The sequence below is a fragment of the Chrysemys picta genome, chromosome 4 (assembly GCF_011386835.1).
Source record: "Chrysemys picta bellii isolate R12L10 chromosome 4, ASM1138683v2, whole genome shotgun sequence".
In the NCBI taxonomy this organism is placed as follows: domain Eukaryota; kingdom Metazoa; phylum Chordata; order Testudines; family Emydidae; genus Chrysemys; species Chrysemys picta.
Window position 1 is genome coordinate 147,013,443 of NC_088794.1, and position 16,199 is coordinate 147,029,641.

Genomic DNA, 16,199 nt, shown 5'->3' on the forward strand with positions numbered 1-16,199 from the left:
ATTGTGAAGAGCGTTGATATCTGCTGATGGAAAGCACTATAGGAGAGCTAGGTATTATTGTATGAAATCCCCGAGCGTTCAGTGGGAATATTTGTAAAGCAAGGTAGTGCGGAGCATGAGTAGGGGTGATAAAATGGAGCCCTAAGACGCTGGTCCTGCAAAGACTTATGTGCTATGAGTAGTTCCATTGCCTTCAGCTATGAGTCTAGTCTCCTGAGTCCCCGTCCGAAGCCCTATCCACTAGACCACGCTGTCTCGGTCTCCATATATGTTGCTAAATATATATCAGATAGTTCAAAGCAACGTAAGGAGGAGGGAGAAAACTTGTTCACCTTAGCCTCTAAGGATAGAACAAGAAGCAATGGGCTTAAACTGCAGCAAGGGAGGTCTAGGTTGGACATTAGGAAAAAGTTCCTAACTGTCAGGGTGGTTAAACACTGGAATAAATTGCCTAGGGAGGTTGTGGAATCTCCATCTCTGGAGATATTTAAGAGTAGGTTAGACAAATGTCTATCAAGGATGGTCTAGACAGTATTTGGTCCTGCCATGAGGGCAGGGGACTTGACTCGATGACCTCTCGAGGTCCCTTCCAGTCCTAGAATCTATGAATCTATGAATAAACGTATGGTATGTAAATTCTCAATACGTATCCACTCCCATCTCCTTCAAACTATTTAAAGAGCTACAATATGGAGGCAGTGCAGTCCAGGGGTTTAAGCCCAGGCTTGCATGATATAGGGTCTTGTCTTTGTTCTGCCACAGACCTCGGGCAAGCCCCTTCACCTCTCTGCCTCAGTTTCCCCATCTATAACACAGGGATAATTTGTATTATCCTTCCTTTGTAAAGCGCTTTGAGATTCACTGATGGAAAGAGCTAAGTATGACTATTATTATGGGGGCCAGGCTAGCTCCTGGCGAGTCAATGGAAAGAATCCCATTAGCGTCCTGCGTCCTGTCCACTGAAGTGAGTGGGGGTTTCACATGCAGGGATTGTGTATCTGCTGGAACATGCTAGCCTCGTGTGTAAAATACAATTCCTATATTATTACATTTACAATTAGGTGGTTTTAAGTGGGGGAATGGGGGAAGTATCAAATGTTCATCTTTGCCTGGCAGAAAGGAAATCTGAATTCAATAGTACACACACACGCTGAGAAGGAGAGCTCTTCCAACCAAATAGCTGTCGAGAACCCTGCTAGAAGCCGAGCCAGTTACGACAGCAAGATACATGTGTGCTCTACACAATGCACCAGGCCTCCGCCCCCAAAGAAATGGCTGTACACTCAGTATATCGGCCACTGAGCACTTTTGAAAACCTGGCGCTAACTTGGGCACGGCGCACTTGGAAGTCTAGCTTGGAGCTCTTTGGGCAATGTGGCTCTGTCTACACTGCAAAGAAAAACCCACAGCACCAAATCTCAGAGCCCGGCTCAGGCGCGTGGGGCTTGGACTGCAGGGCTAAAAGTAGCAGCAGTATAGACATTACCAGGGGCGGCTCTATGTTTTTTGCTGCCCCAAGCATGACAGGCAGGCGGCTTTTGGCAGCGTGCCTGCGGGCGGTTCGCTGGTCATGCGGATTCGGCGGCATGCCTGCGGGAGGTCTGCCGGTGCCGCTCCATCAGCGTCCCCACCGCCAAATTGCCGCGGGACCAGCAGACCTCTTGCAGGCATGCTGCTGAAAGCTGCCTGCCTGCCGCCCTCACAGCGACTGGCAGGCCGCCTTCCGCGGCTTCCTGCCCCAGGCACGCGCTTGCTGCGCTGGTGCCTGGAGCCGCCCCTGGACATTACATCTGACTGGAGCCTGGGCTCCGAGACCCCGGCACCCCCGCCCCAGGTTTCAGAGCCCAAGCTCCAGCCTGGGTGGGAATGTCTATGCTCTTATTCATAACCCCACAGCCTGAGTTCTGAGATTTGGCTCTGCAGGTTTTACTTTGCTGCCTACACATACCCAGGGTGTACAAAAGGATGAGGGAATTTTTCCCTTCATTTTTTCCCCATCTTTAGAATGATTGAACTATGCACATTTGTGGGTTTTTTGGCCTTAATCTGCTTTGTCTATAACGAGTGTGAGCGTATTTAAAAGATCCTTTGTTTAATTAAGTATCAGAGGGGTAGGCGAGTTAGTCTGGATCTGTAAAAGCAGCAAAGAGTCCTGTGGCACCTTATAGACTAACATATGTATTGGAGCATGAGCTTTCGTGGGTGAATACCCACTTTGTTGGATGCATGCCGATGAAGTGGGTATTCACCCACGAAAACTCATGCTCCAATATGTCTGTTAGTCTATAAGGTGCCACAGGACTCTCTGCTGCTTTTGTTTAATTAATGTTGGGTAATTTCTGTTTCCCCGGTTACAGCGCACACTCACACCTTGTTTGTGGGACCGCATCTGTAGGCTGTGCAAAGTTATTAGAAATGCTTGAAATCCATATCGGGGTGGGTAGATAGCCTTCAGGAAAAGATGAGCTAAATTATATGGTATCACCTAACGGGAAAATCTTTGTTGAACTGGGAGATGGAGGTAACTTCAGGGACAGAGCGAGATGGAGCACAACACAGCCTTCGAGCAGATTTCTTTGTATTTTTGTCTTATGAACTTTGAATTGAACTTGTGCACCGGATCTGGTCTGGATGAAATGTCATATCTGAGGCTGATCCTTATCTCTTAAATCTTTCCTTTGCTTCTTTGATTCTTTGGGCTATTCCCTCTTGTTTTATTGTGAGTGGCCCGAAGCTTTGATCTTGCAATAAGCCCCAGTGGGCCACACAAACCTTGGTTTGGTGTGAGACACACAGAGGGACATGGGGATACTCAGATAATCTAAACAGACAAGAGGTTACTTCTTCTATGGCTAAGTCTAAACGCAGGGTAACTTCAGAATTTATTGTCTCCCATTACATTATGGGAAAGTGGAAATTCACACGGGTATTTCCACATTAAGGAAATGCACCTGTGGGAACTTGATTGTTATGTATCTGTTTCCAATTTTATTTACAGTCCTTTTTATTTTTTTAAAGAGTCTGAGCAATTTAAGCTTACCTATCCCTTAATATAAAATAATTGAAACCAAAGCTCTTAAATGCTTTATAATGTCATTCTCTCTACTTTTTACAATCACAGGCAGAGTTTGCATTCTTCCAAAGTATCTAGGTTTCTAAGCCTGAATTATATTGTACCTTTTCAGGAAGTTCTTTCACTAGAAAAGAACAGCTGGTCTTAATCTGATGAGGTGGTACCTGCTGATCTGTACAGTAAGAGCAAAGTGAGGGCAAAAATTTGGCGCACATCCTGGGTTACTTTGCAAATATCCATTCATTGTTTTGGGGGGTTGTTTTTATTTGTTTTTTTTAAAATGATGTAGAAAGCCACATTCCGCCTATTCCCAACAGTTTCCATTAGCAGCCGTTGAAACCTTTGAAAAATGTACAGTGACTTGTCTATGTCAGCTAAGTAACAGCGTGTAGCTGTTCATTCACATTTTTCATTTAATCCGATGGCTTTGAATTCCTTGCCTTGTAAGTTCCTATATATGAAGATTAGAAAGCGCTTCTGGCTATGTAGAATTACATGCTTTTAGATGAAATTTAATCCCTTGTAAAAGGTTTTATTCACAGCATTCTTTCCTCTTCACAGCAACTGTATTCCTTGTAGAATTCAGATGGCACAGACAAGGACTTTAGTGAAGAATGGCCCAAAATTGTCTCAGGTGTTTACGATCAAATCGATATCAATATTTCTGGAGATTTGGCAGTGTATAGACTCAAGCCTTTGATTCCAGGAAAAAGTATACAGGAATTAAAGGCTGTAAAAATTATTTTTTAAACATGGTTGCATCAGCTTCATCTAGACTTTGACAGGAGGCCAGGAGATGAATTGGGAAACCTTAGCTTGGGCTTCTGTTTCTGTGATCCAGGCATGCCCCACTATACATCACAGCTGAAATGTGTGCTTGGGTGAGTACACGTTAGGGTGACCAGATGTCCCGATTTTATAGGGACAGTCCTGATATTTGGGGCTTTTTCTTATATAGGCTCCTATTACCCCCCACCCTCTGTCCCGATTTTTCACACTTGCTGTCTGTTCATCCTACTACACGTAGACCTTTCTCCTGTGATGAGAATCCCCTGCAGGGAAGATCCGAATGCTTTCCATTCCCTTTACACCACTTCCCCAGGCTGAAGGCAACACATGGGGCTCAGGGTTGAGCTCACACAGTTTTTAACAAGCTAAGGGGGAACACGGTGGGGTGCCCCATGGCAGCACATCAAGAGCGTTGAGTTCCCTGCACAGAAGTGGGTCAGGTGTAGCAAGAGAGAACGCAGGTATGCTCAGCCACCGGAAGCATGGGCATAAAATGTAGGAAAAAGGGACCCTGGGAGGACACATCTGTTAAAGCAAACGAATCAGGGAGAGAGGCTGAGCCCAAGAAAGTGTGAATGATGCCAGTCTCTTGAATCTATGTCCGAAGACTGCATTCATGAAGAGGGCTGGATGGTAAATCTTGCCAATATGCACTAGTGTTAAATTGAATATTAATCAGTTGAACCAGAGGTTACTGCCTTTGGTCAGTAAATTAAATTCTTTTCAGGTGAAGTGGAAACAGTTTATTAAAGGGAAGTCATCCAATCAGGGAACAGGAAAAAAATACCATGTGACTCCGATGACCAATCATACAGTTCAGTGTCCAATACACAAAAGAATACTGGCAGCAAGCGGCTTGCGGGCAATCCATTGACTGAAATGTGTTTGCACACAACATTTGCCAAACAACTTTGAGTCGTGAGCAAACAGGTAAAAATCACTGTCTGTTTGCAGACAATTTGCAAAGAAGAAAGGGCTCATTCACTGAATGAATTGTTCTTTGCAAATTGTTCACCCTGCTCTAATAGAGTTAGTGGGTTCACTGAGTCAAAAGCTTTCAGAAATTTTGTTTCCAAATAAAGAATGTAAGCCTTCCCTATACGTGGGTTGCTCACTTTTTATGAATGAGGCTCCAAAGTATGCTAGCATTCCTAAGAAACAAGCCTAGAATAACACTGCTGGCTTCCAGGTGCAATTTACAGATTATCAGCAAACAGCAGACTACAGAGTATGAATGGTTTTTATGTTGAGGCAGCCATTATTTGAAAAATGGCTTTTTTCATGTTCTTTGTGCACTCTGTCATAGCATAATAGATATAAACTGAACAATTGGCTTCATCGAAATAATATTTTATTTTTGGTTTATTGACCAGATGCAATGAATCTCAGATCAATTAGTTTTGCTTTGAAGTTTGCTTTTGATCCAGATCTTCAATAAAAAGGAAGTTTCCAAATCACTGGTCTGCGAACAGTGTTTGTGATTAATTACCCTTTTATAATCTTAGGAATTCTGCTCGTTGCTGTATTTTGAGTAACTCAGACTGCATGGGGAGTCTTATTTTGGCTGGTGTATTTGGAAACTGCTAATAAACACCTACTTCCTGTTTTTCTTGCTACTGTGTATAACAAATTCTTTAAAAAAAACTTGCTTTCCCATCTCAGCTGCCTGCATGTTCAACCAGACTGAAACTGCATCATTGGTTAATCAACATCATATATCATTTGCCAACAAGTTTTTCACAGTTGTTAAATTCGGGACTTTATCTTTTACTGTGACATACTGTGGGTGGCTTTACACTACAGTAGGGATGAAATAAGATTAATGATATTAAATCTTTGATAGAGACAAATAATAGTTGGTTTATTTAAAATCCATTAACAATCTCATGCAAAGCATTCTAAAAGAATTGAGTGTATTTTTGCCATAGATCCCTTCAGTCAGTAGATCAGTTGGGATAGTGTATGGGTAAGTTTGTGACAGTCAAAATGTTCATTTTGTTGATTCCTGGGAAACATCTTAAGAGCAGTGTCTAGGAGAACTAACATCTGTTGGTGTAGACAGCACAGAGATTTTAAGGCTAATATTGTATGGAGGATGTTTGTTTCGACAGGATGAATGTTTTTGTGAAATATAATATTCAGCTATGTCTAGGTATGTCCGGCTGGCGTTGAGGTCCAAATTTTGCATGTGAACAAACGTTAATTAACAGTAAACATTTGCAGTTTGTCGCTAATATAATACAGCATAACGGTGGAAATAGATTAGTTATAGTTGCTTAAAGGTTTATATGTTTTTGCCTTGTATGAGTTTGTGTTTTGTTTTGTTTTGTTTTAACCTAGCTAGGATACCACACCAGGCTTTTGAGATACACGCTGGTGCCCTGCAGTAGTTGCAGAACAGATGACATGGACAATTCTATGAATGCAAAAGGTGTGTGTACATGACTTAGTGGACAAGGTAGATGAAGCCATAGCTTTTTTGGGGCTAGCAGTAAGGAATGTCTTTTGCAATTTCACTGCAGCTGTGCATTCATTGTTGCAATAGGGTGTTTTGATGTTCAAATAAAACCCTTTCAAATTAATTCATTTTAAGGAGCATACCTTTAAGACTTTACAGCTCAACTCTCAGTGGGTACACATGTAATGTATATTGTTATTTATTTGTATTACAGTCGCAGCCAGAGGCCTCAACAGAGATCAGGGCCCCGTTGTGTTAGATACTGTACATGCACATGGTGAGAGTCTGTCACTGGCCTAAAGAGCCTACAGTCTAAGTAGCCAATGCAGACCAACCATGGGAGGAGAAACAGAGGCACTGAGAGGGAACATGCTGTGCTCAAAATCACACGGCAGGTCAGTGGCAGAGCTCGGGATAGAACCTAGGTCTCTAGAAGCCAGTCAACTGCCCTACCGTTCAGATCACAGCTCCTGGGTAGCTAACATGCCGTATACCTTGCCTGGGATGTTGTCCTATAGCCTGTGTTGTTAGCTCCATTTATTGTCTTCTGCTTAAAGTGCATTCAAGTGATTTTAAAACGATGAGAGGCAAATGCCTGGGTAATTGGTGTAACCACTCTCAAACAGGTGGGCCCGTCCCAACGCAAAAGCAATGTCAGGGTCCTCCTATGTCCTGGCTGGCGGCTGTGGCAGGCACGGCTGCTCCGCCCTTCTGCCAGCATGACCAGTCTGCTTGGCGAATTGCATAGAGACCATTGCAAGATTAACAGGCATACGCACCTAAGTGGGTTGACCAGAGCGCATGGCCTCTGGTCCCTGCCCTGCCCTGCTCATGGAGGGTTCTTGTTGCGGAGGTTCTGGGAACACCAGCAGGAAGCAATGGGAAGCACCTGGCAGAATCGGATCCTTGGGTTCAGCAGAGACGTGTGTTGTTGGAATTCATATAAATACTGGGGTAGGGGGAAAGGCAAGAAATACAGTTTCTGTACCAAGTACATAACAGATTCCTCAGTCTCAATTTTAACTCTAACAAGTTGTGTGGTCCAAAGCAACTCCCCCCCCCCCCCCCAAATCACTAGCCCAGCTCCTGATGCAAATCACAACACTAACATACTAACGGCTGGCGGGCTGAACTACATACAGCACTTTGCAGTAGAGGTCTCCTCAGGCCTAGTTTTAAGCCCTATCCTGACCTGAACTGGACCCAACCCCACCCAACCTGAGCCCGAGAGGCACAAGTCATTTTCTGACTCCACCCTGACCCTTCCCCCCACGCCTGAGTTACCTCCACTGCCCCTTGCCCATGAGGTCGGCGCGGTGGCTGCAAGTAGCAGTGGCTGCGTGATCCATTCCTACTGGCTGCTACCCCTTGCTATCTGTGTGGGTTGTGCAGTGCAGCTTGTCAGCATGCTCACTCTGCAACACACAGAGCACAGCAAGGTGGCGGCGGTCGGCAGGAGCAGGGGCATGCAAACCTCATGAGCAGGAGAAGATCATCAGAGGTGAGTGGACCTGCCGCGAGCCCAGAAGGTAAGGTTGTTTTCTGATCTGAACCACCTGACACTTGTAGTCAGGTGCCATCAGGTTTGGGTCAGGTTGCAGTGCTCTAGTTTGCAGGATTGTGGCCTAGGCTAACATTTTCAAAAGGACAAAGTGATTTAGGAACTTAGACCCCCCCTTTCAAAAGGGACGAAGCCACTTAGGCAACGACCTCCCATTGACTCTCCATGAGACTTGTGGGGAAGCTTCCAAACGCACATATGGCAGTTTGGTATCTAACTCCGCTTGTCTCCCAGGGGAGTTAGGCACCCAGCAGCCATTTGTGCAGTTGGAAATCCCTCAGTTAGGCTACGAAGTCACTTCTGAAAATGTGACATAGCTCCTAAGTCACTGAAGAACTTTTGGAAATTTTACCCACCATCAAAATTACCTGTGAACTCTGTTGCTGTGTAAAAGTTATTTTTGGTTTTACACAAATTCTTCCCCCCCACCCCGTTTTCTTTTATTATTATTTATATTGCGGTAGCACTGAAAGACCTAGTCTCCTCCGTTTTAAAATAAAATTTGCTCCTTCCATTTTTTAATTTGAGTTCTTTTCCTCCCGTTCAGCTCAAATGTTCAAGATGCTAATTTTAGTCGCTCTATTTACATTTCTTATATTTTTTTATACCATGGAAGGTTTTTCACACCTTCTCTGTAACCGCCTAATTATACAGTATGGGAAATCCTGACACTGTGCTAGCGGATTTAGATTTCTAAAGACTTTTTTTTCCCTTGGGGTCAGTTGGCCTCTTTTGCAATCAGTTTACATGCCTGTTGGAGGCTAATTTGCCTGACTGCCACCTAAACTGGTCTAGCGATTTGTTCCATAGAAAATAAATTATGCCCAGAGGTACAGTATAATATAAAACCGTGTGATGATTTTTTGTTGTTGTTTTGTTCCAAAGGTTACTGGCAAACCATGAAAACCAACCTTTTGGTTTGTACAGTATATATTACAGTGAGGGCTGGACGAAAATTTTCCATCAAAACTGTTTTTTGACGGAAAATTGGATTTTCAACTAAATGACATTTTTCACACAAAGGGTCTGATGTTCTTGGAGAATGTTCACTTGTTGTCAAGAAGCTAAACATTCTAGGTTTTGGGTTGTCCGTGGAAAGTTGAAATTTTCCATGAAATTTCAACAGAAATATTTAAAAACATTTCTTAGAAACCCTTTTGCAGCCCTTCCTACCCATTTTCCAACCATCTCAAGTTACCAGAGTCCCAAGATCAAATTATAACCTTATCCTATGGATAAGTTGGGTATCAGTGGTGTATATGGATATCGTTTGGCTATGGATTACTTGGATAGAGTTTATTACTTATAATAATCACATACCTATGCAGAAGCATGGTAAAGATAACACATTGATATCACCTTGGGGCCTGCTCTGGGGTGGAATTTACCCCTGTATGAGGCCTAGACACCACTGAAGTCCAAAAATAGGGCTTACGTGGGACTTAAGTGGTGCATATGTCTTGGACTGGCCTGCTGTATAGGGGTAAATTTTCCCCCATGAGTACTGAGTGCTTTCAACTCCTGTTGAGGTCAAGGGCTGCTGAAGGTACGCAGGCCCCAATTCAGGAAAGCACATCAGCACGTGCCTAACCCTAAGCAAAGCCTAAATCCATCCAGGTTCAGCACAGCTCTTAAGCACCTGCTGAAGTCCCTTCGCCCAGCACTGTGCCAATGAAGCATGTTCTGCCCCCTCAGTGTATTTTAATTCGTTCATCTTCTCTCCCCCCGTCCCTCGGCCTCCTTTGAAGAGATTTTTGTGCAGTGCCGGCTCCAGAAAGGGACCCTTGAGTTTGAAAAATCCACAAAGTGTAACACCATGTTCTGTTACTACAAGCTATGGCGGCTCACGCTAACGTACAGTCCTTGGATAGCCTGCAGTTTGTGTAGCTATGTCTGTCGGTCCCTATGTTTTAGGGGCAATAGCTGTAAAAATGAGCTAGACTGAGATTTAATCAACGATGAAAAAAATGGCCGTGGTTTAAAAATAAGAACTCCTCCTCACTACCGCACTGTCACGTGTCCTTCAAACACAGCTGAACCGTCGTGTCCGCATAAAGGGGCATCTGTCACCCTTATGGGTATGGAAAGGAGGGCTCTCACCCAACGCGGGGAAGGGGAGGATTTCTTCACCCCACAGTGGGCACTGGGGATTACAGTCCACAATGCCTTTTACGTTTCTAAGAGGCCGGGCAGCATGTTGCCGTGGAAGAGTTACGGCCTCTGCTGCTGCAGAATGGGGCTCCCAGAAGCTGCCCACTGAGTGGAGTGGTCAGAAGACAGTTTTCCAGATGTCCGAGGGGAGGAGTTGATCACCTAGCCAATTCCCCTGGCCTCCCAAACTAAGGGGGCCTGCTGGGATATACCCGCCTCAGAGGTTCAGAGAATTTAAAAAAGGATCGGCACTGGTGGATGCTTAACCCTAACGCTGCACCTTTCGAGTGGAGAGTGGTCCACAGCAGCACGCCAAAGCAGAGCTCTCCCCCCCCCCCACCCCGAACTTTCAAGGAGGGGATCTGGAACTCACACCAGGAGCTGAATTTCTCCTCTGGCTTCTATTGCTGTAATGGACTGACCCAAAACCTTGATCCAAGTCACCCTGGACTTTGGGGCGTTCCAAATCTAGGATCCAAGTATTTGTATCTTCCACCCATCTCTTCTCTGGCCCGGTGCTAATTAGAGGTTCACACATCATTAATTAGAAGTTGGCCAGGTGAACAATCTTTAATACCGCCCACAATCTGCATGAAAAATAATCCACACGTACCAGCCCATCAACCCATTCGTTAGTGCACACAAACCCACGTTTCCATGCCCCGAGTGCTTAACTACATGAGCAGATGGGGCTATGGGACTGAAGGGTCTGTGCTGGGGGGAAGTGTGGGGGCCAGGGATGGGGCTGATGCATATTTCCCCCACTCCAGCCCAGTAGTTAATCAGAAAAGTTAAAGGACCTGCATGCTGTATTACAGTTTTTATAGACCCTTGTTGGAGTCCTCCGCTCTCACCATGGGAAGGAGTATTCCCTAGAAGCATGGCTTCGCTGGAGCTGTGTTCCCAGGGAAAGGGTGGGTCACAGCCAGAGAAAGGGCACTGCCCTGGCCTGCTGCAGATCTCCTGGGATCCTTCAGATTTGTGGGCAGCTGGGTTGGGAAGAATGGAATAATGTGGTGTATCTCTGCAAGGGAATCTTCCTGGAGATTTTCTAGGAAAAAGTCCCCTCCTGCAGCTTTTAGCCATGGGAGGAGACACCTAAATCTTTGCTTTTTTGTTGTGCCTTTGGATCATCACTTCAGTATTGCTCGTAGAACACTGATAACTTGACTCACATGGACCGTATTGGCAGAACTAAGTGGAGAAAAAAACTGGGGCTAGATTAAAAGCCATCAGGAATCCAACAGGCAGTGACAGGAAGAACAGATCTCTGGTGACCTAGAGAAACCTCTGAGTCAAATAGGACTCCAGTTACATTAGAACAGCACCAGCTATAGTGGAGGTCACTAGAACAGCTAATCTTTCCAAGGTAAATTTGCTGTGAGACTGCTGCGCTGCTCATAGACCAACATTGTCTACCTTGTGGCTTGGTGGTGAATTTAGCATGGGATGATTACACTCTTTCCACCATAATCCACTTTTTCCGCCTCTCTGGTTCCAATTTAAGAACATGAGATGGTCTAAGGAAATTATACGGTTCCCATTTTTATAGCCTGATAGATATCCAACCATACCCGAGTCGTGCCTGTCAGAAGCCATTAATAGATAACTAGAGCTCCCAGCTGAAAGTTCCTAGGTACTCTGCCCAGGTAACCTTCGCCTTATCGTGGGATATGGGATGGATCAGCCTGTGGCAGTGTTGCCACCTCTTCAAAGTATCCCACCTAGCAATGGCACACCTTAAAATCGACCGCTTTTTTTTCAGAGGCTTGTTATGCTTACAGCTAATCTTTGGCTGTGCTTCTTTGGTGTCATGCCTGCCTAATGCTCTGTAATTGCAACTGGCTCAGTTCCTGTGCCTTGCTCTCAAATGGCAGGTCCTTCCCAGGCAGGGCTGGCTCCAGGCACCAGCTTGGCAAGCAGGTGCTTGGGGCGGCCACTCCGGAGAGGGGCGGCAGGTCCAGCTATTCGGCGGCAATTCGGCAGACGGTCCCTCACTCCCGCTCAGAGCGAAGGACCTTCCGCCGAATTGCCATCGCGATCGCGGCTTTTTTTTTTTTTTTTTTTTGGCTGCTTGGGGTGGCCAAAACCCTGGAGCCGGCCCTGTTCCCAGGTGGCTGGAAAACAGCCAGTCCTGCAATCTAGGCTCTTGGCAGTGGGGCTTGAGGGAGAGGGGAATGAAAGCGTGTTACATCCTTGTGAACTCGCCCTGTTACAGCCAAACTAGCCCAGATAATCCCAGTGTTGCATAAAGTCCTTTCTGCCCTGGAGAACTGGGCATTCCCTGACCTGAAGGGAACTTTATAATATAGGTAGATGGAGCAAAAAAAAATCCAGCAGAAGTATATCTTATCCCATTTTATAGATGGGAAACTGAGGCACAGAAAGATCAAGTGATTTACCCAAAAGATACCCATACCCAAAAGAAACGTGTGTCAAACCTAGAAACTGGACCTAGATCTCCTGCATACCAGTGCAGTGCCTTAACCACAGGACCAGCTGCCCTTTAACTCAACGACTCTGGTTTTACATCAGTGTAACGCCACTGAAGCCAACGGTGTGATAGTGGTACAAACCCAGTGTAATGGAGCAGAGAACTGGGCCTTCAGGTGTTACTCAAATCAAAGACGCTCCGTGGCAGTCAATGCAAGTTTTGCGTGAGTACAAGGTGCAGGGTATGACCGGTTTTTGTGTGTTTACATTGCCCCGGAAGGATGTGATTAGAACCTGCCGGGAGGAACAAAGCAGCTCACTTTAATATGCTAAACTTTATTAATGTCTACAAAATTGTTAAAAAAAAGGTAATCTGGAGAATGTTTGACACTGAGCCTGTCTGTGTTTTGAAATGACCCAATGTGTGTGTTTTACGATAACCATAACCATTCTGAGAGAAGATAAGAGGTTTAACATAATGGGTTTTTTTTCTTATTTGGGATTTTTTTTTAAAGCCAACATACCATTGATGAAGAACATAAACAAAGTAGCCTTTTATATCTTTTTCCTAAAGCCTGGACTGTTCCAAATGTGTGTTTTACTGAATGGCTGGTGCTTTTTTTTTTTTTTTAAGTAGCAGAAATGTTGGTCAGTTTGAAAACAGTTCCTTACAGCTGTCCACATAAATAAATTTGAAGTTAGGGTTGGTTTAGCGTCCACTTCCTGACGCTAAGGCCAAACAGGATTTATTCCCTGTTTTCTCTGTCACGCAAGGACCATCGTGTAAGCACACAGGTTATGAGTAGAAGAGTGTTTCAACCTTCTTTCTATTTAATTAGTCATATAATTAACACTTACTAAAAAGAAGTAATTTTTTCCGAGGTCTTGTAAACTCCTAACCACTTGCTTGAGTTATTGCAATGTTGAAAAGGTTTCTGCAGAAATGCCCATGTTTTATATCCTTTTTTTCCCCCTATCAGCAAGCAGGCTGCAGAATCAGTATTATTCACTGACACACTGTGGATCTCATAGGAATCTAAAAAAGCCCAAATTATTCCATTTGGCTCTCTCTTAAAGGTACCACCCATAACATGTGAAAAACAGAAGCTTAAAAAACGGAGGTAGTAGAGGAGAAAAGACGAGCCAGCAGGAACATATAATGCAAAAACATTCACATAATGATTATTATCCGACAGATTTACTGTTAACAATATATTAGAATAGATACTTAAAATTCTTACGTGACACTGAGACAATTGGGAAAACATAACAGGCACAAGGCTTCTGGTGGATACAACCAAAATCTAAGCTATTTAATTGTTGCGTCATTTTATGTAACTTGGTATTTGATGGTACAATAACCAGGAGCATTTATAGCATTCTTGCACCCATACATTTCAAACTGTTTTACAAAGGAGGGTATGATTATCTCTGTTGTGCAGACGGAGCAACGAAGTCGCAGAGAGTAGAAATGATTTGTCCAGTGCCAATGGCAGAGCTATGAATAGAATCCAGATCTACTGTGCCTTATCCCCTGGACCACACGGCCTAAATACTCAAATACACCGCTACCTCGATATAACGCGACCCGCTATAACCCGAATTCGGATATAACGCAGTAAAGCAGCGCTCCAGGGGGAGGACGGGGGTGCTGCGCACTCCGGTGGATCAAAACAAGTTCGATATAACGCGGTTGCACCTATAACACGGTAAAATTTTTTGGCTCCTGAGGGCAGCGTTATATATATTTCTTCTTTTTTATTAATATTTCACAAGTAGGTAGAGGCCCCTCAAGGATCAGCGTCCCATTGTACCAGGTGTTGTATGAACACGTAATAAGGAATAGTTCTTGCCCTGTAGCGTTTATAATCAAATGTAAGACAAGGTGGAATAGACGTATGTAACAAACAGAGGGAATGAAAGTGGGAGAGTGAGGGTAACCGTGATGATGTATGTGGTCCTAAAAGCTTGCAATGCATATGGTTAGATGGTACAGAACAATTCAGATGTCGATAACTAAAATATGAGCACATCAGTGTTACCCCTTTGCTGAGTGATAGCAGACGTCTGGGGCTTTGCTGGTCGGCTTCCCAGGGAAGGAGATATCAGTGGTGCAGAGTCTGGATATATTCCAAGTGTAACTTGCTTTATTTACACACCCACCACCCACCACTGCTAGAACAGAGATGATCAAACAGCATGCAGGGTAACGCCTTGTTCCAGGAATCCCAGCCAAACACCACTGCCCACTTCCCAGGGAGCAACTCTGTTTCAAGAATTGACTCTAGTCAGAGCCCAAGGCAGAGGGAAAAACCTCTGCTGCCACTTGCACAGCTCCTTCTACCCAGAACTTCGTATAACTCAAACTAAAATCAACACAAGCATTTCTTCCAAGACTAAAAACTTCCTTGAACGCTAAACAAAACCAAAACAAAACAAAGACTTGGAAGACTAGATGTAACAGCGCCACCTGGTGAAATCTGACCTTACAATATTAGCAGTGCCTGCCGCAAAATACAAACACTCTTTGGGACAAGTCCCTGATGAAGGCAACAAGTGTCAGTGGAATGACAGGAAACGAGAGAAGGTGTAGGCAGGACAGAGCTGTTTAGAGCCTTGAAGGTGATGGGAAAGAACTTGAATCGGATGTGGAAGTCATTGCAGAGCTAGTGGTGGGACTCGGAGAGAGGGGTGAAATGGTCAGACAGGGTCATGGGGCCAATGACATGCTGTATAGGCCAGAGGTGGGTATCAGGAAGGCAGCACAAATGATTCAAAACAACAGACAGGACGCTCTCCTGGCTGGTTCTAGGCCAGCTTTTTTGTCAACATAGCCCCTAACAGACCAGAGAATGGGTCCGTAGCTCTTCAGTAGGCAACATCTAGGGCTGTAGCATTCAGATGGCCGTGCCACAAGAAACTTGTGCAAGGTAGACCACACAGTGGTGAAACACGTGCAAGCTACACCAGAACCCAGGGGCTGCTCTGCTGTCCCTGAGCACAGAGGCATATGCTTGGCACTGTGTGGCGTGGTGGCTGTGCTCCGGCAGCGCGCAGCATCAAAAAATAGGCATGACCACAAAGAAAGAGGGCATGGCTGGAAGCCAAGCCACTCTGCTCTATACTCCGCCCAACTGTGTGTGGGCAGCAAAGAGGCCAGCAAGCTGCCTTGGGCAGCATATTGGCAATGGGGAAGCCACAGAGGTCAGGGCCCAGCACGTGATCCAACCAGTACCAGCCCTGCTGGGTCACTGAAAAACAGTGTGTGTGTGGGAACTACCCTGATGGAGCACGCTGGAGAGTGAGCGGCGCAATTCTAGGGAGACAAGTAAACAAAGTGACTGTTGTTTTACCTCCCTGCCTGTCCCCCTGCCCACACATTATGTCACTAGAATATCCCAGAAGTTTGTTTTCATGACTGTTCTCATGGCTGGGGCCAGCCAGACGCTCTGGGTGAGTGGCGCCCCTTCTTGCAAACCTCTCTACTGTGCTATCAGTCAGCGGCCTCGCAGTGGGTGTAGCTGCAGGAGACGGTCACTTGCATATTGCACACGGCTCTTGTAGTGCAATTTCCTGCATGAGTTTTAATGGTTCATGCTCTTCTGACGCGAGCAAGGGCCCTTGTGCATAACAGCCTGTTGAGGTACTGTAGGGAGTGCTAGCCAGTCTGAGAGACAGTCATGGGAAAGAACAAGCACCACCAGGAATTAACCCGAAAGGTTGTCTGATATCTT